Raw genomic sequence first — 6,062 nt, forward strand, 5'->3', positions numbered from 1 at the left:
ACCAAATCGTACTCTTTTCGAATAACTAACCTGAGAAAGCAACAGTGCTATAATTGAACATCCTGGCAGAGAAGGTATCTTCTTGATACAGAACTCGATAAAGAAAATGGAAGAGTTTATAAACACACCGAATAGTGCCAAAAGAAGAGCGGTTTCACAGCCCAATCTATCACCACCAGGAACATCTGAAACAAAAGAAACAACGCTTCCATTACCATTAGAAGAATTAAATAAGATAGATGAACAAATTAAAGGTCATCTGTATAATATCAGCATATCCCAACCAAGCAAAGAACCGAAAAACAGAACGCAAGCAGTGGATGAAGCCGTCAATTACCTCCATCATGTATATAAGAGAATAGCAAGAGCCTACACGGAAATAGCAGCCAAATGGGAGGCTGTGGCCCCCTTCAAGGATATTGTGACATCGAGCAATACTAAACACGATCCAACAGAATAAGTAGAGCAGCTAAGAAGAGAGCTTGACGAAAAGATAATCTCAATGGAAGAGAACATTATCTCGAATGTCAAAAAGATAGTACAAACAGAGATAGGAAATTCCAGTAAAAACATAGAAAACATTGTTGAATCTAATAGTGTTCTGAGTAAGAATTTAGAAACGAACTTCAAATCAGCTCTCTCTAACGAAGTTAAAGAAGTAGTAGGCAAGATGCAGCAAGCTGTGGCAAAAGCTGCCCCCTCGAGTTTTTCCTATGCAGCAGCGGCAAGCAGAACCTCAAGTACCAAGCTAAACATAACCACGAATCAACAAGGGTCAGGAATCGAATTTTGGATCATACCGCGTCCTGAAGATCCCAATAAGTTTAAATCAGCATTGGAAATCAAGAAAGTTCTTAAGGAAGAAATTAAACCGGTCGAGTACAATCTAAGAGTAATTCACCTTATAACTCTTAACTCATTGGCAGTCAAGGTAGTAGCGCAGACGGAGGATATCGAAAAACTACGGAATTCTAAAAAACTAAAGGAATTTGGCCTAATGGTCAAAACAAAAGAAAAGTTGAAACCGAGAATCTTGGTGAAGGATCTACCAACGAACATCGCTTTTAAGGAAACGCCAGATGCCATAGCCGAAGCACTTAGCGCTGGAGAACTTAGGTCAGAAATTCGTCCAATTACGGAATACTACATTGGTGCTAGAAAACAGAGGAATTTGATTATTGAAGTAACCCCATACATTCGAAACAGAATAATGGAGCAAGAAAGAATATTTATCGACTACCAATCATGTAGAGTAGAGGATTACGTAAGAGTACTACAGTGTTATAAATGTCTCAAGTTTAACCATCTAGCGAAAAACTGTTCAGCAACTTCGTCTACATGCGGACACTGTGCAGAGAACCACGACTCAAGGGAATGTAAAAACAAGACGAAATTAAAATGCAAAAACTGTGATAAATTCGGCTATACAGAGACAAATCATTCAGCTCTGGATATAAACAAATGCCCAATTATGACAAAGAAGCAAACCGAGTTAGCACGTAGCGTCGACAGCGGAGGACCGACAATATAGCGAGCTCTAGTTGCCCACGGGAATCTGAAGGGGGGATTGACAAACCGCCGGCACAAACCCTTCAGACAACCTCCCGATTAACCGGCCGCAGTACACCATCATGCGATAACCAAGTAAGAGGTCAAATCACTCCGAGAGGAGTGCCTTACACTTGCAACAACATATACACAACGAATACAAATAATGGAGGTATCACAATACCACCATCCAGTGGACCATCCCTTTCATCTATTTCTATATCTATTCCAACACACCCGCACACTGATAGTCAAGCCTTGAGTCTGGCCAACACAGCGGATAATGCAACAACAAGAAGAAGATTTAACTGCGAACTCTGTGAGAAATCCTTTGGTACCTTCAGAGGCTTAGGTGTATACAGGACTTCAGCACACCGCGAAGATACAAACAAAGCTATTAACACAGAAAGAAAGAAACCAAGATGGCAAGCAGAGGATCTCAGACGACTAGCCCAACATGAACTGAAAGCACCTATACAAGCTAAAACTAAAATAAATGAATACTTACTAGAAGAAGTTAAACTAGACCCACCACGCTCGCTGGAAGCAGTGAAGTCACTGCGCAAGTCCGTCAAATACAGAGCAATACTAACGGAATTAGCTGAAACAGAACAAAACGAAACACAAAATGAACAACAGGAAGATAGAGACCAAAATGCAAATAGAGATACTTACCAGAACACAACCCATAGTACAGCAACAGATGAACCTGAAACAGAAATTACATACCCAGAAAATTCTACTACAGAACAAGAAGCAGCGAACATAAGCAATAGCCAACATACAGAACAAATGGCAATAATACTCCAGTGGTGTAGTCAAACGCTGAGATACCTCCGCTCTGCAGACTGCAACGATCCAGCCAAACATTTCCTAGCATATGCAGTTGAAGACGTTCGGCAGGAACGTAACCCCTGTAAACATTTAAACGAATGGTTTAAAGAAAACTTTGGAGACCTGACATACATAAGCAGAAGCACAGCTAAAACAAGTAATAGCGAACAGAATACCTCAAGAAAGAAAGAACGCAAGAGCCAATATGCAGAAACACAAAAAATGTGGAAAAAGAATGTAACAAAAACTGCTCACATAATCCTTGATGGCAAACCGGAAACAAGTAACCAAGTGTCGCTGATGGAGCAAGTACAATATTGGAAACCGATTATTGAAAAAAAGAGTAACAACGAAAACATAGCAACCCTTAATAATCCTTCGTCAAACGTAAACAACTTACTAGCAGTAAAACCAATAACATGCATAGAGACTGAGAAGTGGAAAGTAGAGGCGGAAAGTGCCAACCATGATCAAGATAATCATAATGAACATACTACTATTCTCAGCCGAAGTACCGGTAGAATGGTCCAGAGCTAGAACGATATTAATTCCCAAAGCCGGTAATCCTCAAAACCCTTCAAACTATCGACCAATCTCAATAGCATCAATAATTCTTAGACACTTCAATAAAATTATGGCAAACCGGCTATATGTAGAGTTAGAGCCGGACGAAAGGCAGCGCGGCTTCATTACGGCTGACGGAGCAGCAGAAATAATATACATACTCACGGCAATAATGGAAGACGCCTGGGATGAAAAGAAGCAATTCCATCTCGCGTTCCTGAACATCAGAAAGGCCTTCGACTTAGTATCGCACGACTCCATTTTCTGGGTACTGAAAAAGAGAAAAATCCCTGAAAAGATCATCCAATTTATCCAAAAATTATATAAAAACTCAGAAATGTATATTGAAGTCGATGGAAACAAATCGGAGGCTATTAAGCCGGGACAAGGAGTATGGCAGGGTGACCCCTTATCATCAAGTATTTTCAACCTGGTAATGGACGAAGTAATAAAAGCTACATCACGAATTATAGGCTATACAATATCAGATGTCATGATAAATGCATTAACGTTCGCGGATGACATGGTATTAATAGCCAGTACCAAGGTATGCCTACAAACCTTAACCCATGAGGTCATGACGGAGATGAAAAAGCATGGTCTGCATCTTGCGCCCAACAAATGCAAATGCCTCTCCTTAATTCCATCTGGAAAAGAGAAAAAAATGAAAGTAATAGAACAAAGTAAATTTAACATCGGAGGAAACACTATCCCGCAAATCGGTGTCCTGGGCAGATGGCAGCACCTCGGCGTCACGTTCACTATACGAGGACCTGAAAAAGAAAAATATATGATACAGACATATCTAGAAAAGATAAGTAAAGCTCCGCTAAAACCTCAACAAAAGCTGATAATATTAAAAACATATCTTCTACCGAGATATCTACACAAAATGGTACTAGGTAGAATTAACTATGTAACACTGAGAAAAATGGATCGACTGATAAGACGATACGCAAGAAGCTGGTTACACCTCCCCATGGACGTACCCATAGCATACTTTCACACCAGGGTTAAACAAGGAGGTACAGGCATCATGTCACTATACACCAAGATACCGAATTTAATTCAGAGGAGAATAGAAAGCCTAAAGAACTCATCCTTCAAGCTTGCCAACGAAATTACGGAACATAAAACCCTACAAAGACGCTTGAACTGGGCAAGAAAGCATGCACAGGAAGATAATAAGTGGGATGAAAGACTATACAGGCAGGTTGATGGGCATGAATTACGGGAATCATCGAGAGCGATTCCTTCTACAAGTTGGGTTGTAGACCCACAAATTGCGATCCCAGCAAGAGATTGGATTAAATACCATGCAGTAAGAATAAATGCCTTGCCGTCCAGGATGAGGACTACTAGAGGAAATAGAAGAAACCAACAGAATACACTATGCCGGGCAGGATGTCAAGTTCCGGAAACTACACATCATGTCATACAAGAGTGCCATAGAACACACGGAGGCAGGATCCTAAGACACAATAACATAGCTAACAAATTAGCTAACGCATTAACGAACACTGGATACCAGGTTATTGAAGAACCGAGAATACCAACGAGAGAAGGTGTTAGGAAACCTGACATAGTCGCCACGAAAGAAGAAGAAATATTAGTAATAGACGTGCAAATTGTTTCAGGATACAGAAACCTGGATGAGGCACACGAGAAGAAGAGACGTTACTATGCAAACAATGAAGAGTTAATAACTTACCTTGCAGATTCCAATCGTTCCAGTAGAAACAGAGTCAGGGTGTCCACGGCAACGATTTCATGGAGAGAAATATGGGTGAGACAATCGTATGAGTTCCTAAGAAATATCGGCATTTCAAATTCACTGATGAGAAGCCTAACAACCAGAGCTCTAATGGGATCTTACCTCAACTTTAGAAGATTCATGAAGATGACAACAGTAAGGATGCACCACCTATGGCCCTTCAGAAGAAGATCCAGCGGTCCGCGCGGCAACCTGTAACAAAAAGAAAACAAATGAAAGAAAAAAGAGAAAGAAAAACGAATCAACATAAAGAAAAGAAAAAAAACAGAAACAAAATCAATTGACTTACCTATAATATAATCTAACGAAATGAACATAGATTACATAATCCAAGCTACTATCAGTGCTTACTCTTAAATACACCTATTTCTGCTTCTTCTTCTTATCACAATATCTTACTTACTCTATATAATACATCGCTATCACTATATAATACTCTACTTCTTCTCTATATTATTGTAACCGTCTCCATGCGGATCATGGATAATGAGTTTATACTAATAAACTATTTCATAGCCAAATGCCTCGTCATCTAATTAGTGACGCGCATGAATGGATTAACGAGATTCCCTCTGTCCCTATCTACTGGGTCCTAGAAGGTCCAGGGTTTTATTCCCTGGTGCGCCAACCCCTCCTCCAAGTGGTAGGACCTGGACACCCTCGGGTGACGAACGGGGCTCTGGTTGGAAGTGCTCTTACGTGAGTGATCGCCTGCGATCACCGTGGCACTCGCAAAATCGGAAAACTCCTCGCCGTGGCAACGACCCACCGGAGCGTAACCCGGTGGTACGTCACGGGAGTGAGACCGAGGGTCTTACCTTAACTGTGTGTCGGACCACGGGGAGATAAACCCCTAAACAAATCCCGACCTCTAAGCTGGAGACCGCGGTGAAAGAGGGTCGACGTTCCTTGCACGAACGTCGATGATCGGTGGGAGCACTAATCGCCTAGTGGCTAACCTCAGGACTAAGGCGAACTCTGTTGCATAAGCCTTCTCCCCGGAAAGGGCGTCACCCGGGGAGCGACCATTTATTTCGTCCCAACTCGTGGAAATAACATGGAACAAAATAATAAACAAACCAAAACAAAAAACAACAAAAGCAAGACGAAGAAGGGAGAAAAGAAGGAGAGTAGAGTTGGAGAAAAGGCTATAGCAGAGGCCAATAAAGAAACGAAAGGGAAACCAAAAAATACAACTAAAAGTAAAGTAACGGAAGAAGCAAAAACATATGTAAGAGGGACATATACGGACTCAAGCTCTGAGTCCGAGCTTAGTGACTACGAAAACGACTACGAAGATTACTACTATTCAGACGTAGACTCAAACACTGATCTAAGGACA

Source organism: Lasioglossum baleicum, chromosome 20, assembly GCF_051020765.1.
Source record: "Lasioglossum baleicum chromosome 20, iyLasBale1, whole genome shotgun sequence".
NCBI classification, from domain to species: domain Eukaryota; kingdom Metazoa; phylum Arthropoda; class Insecta; order Hymenoptera; family Halictidae; genus Lasioglossum; species Lasioglossum baleicum.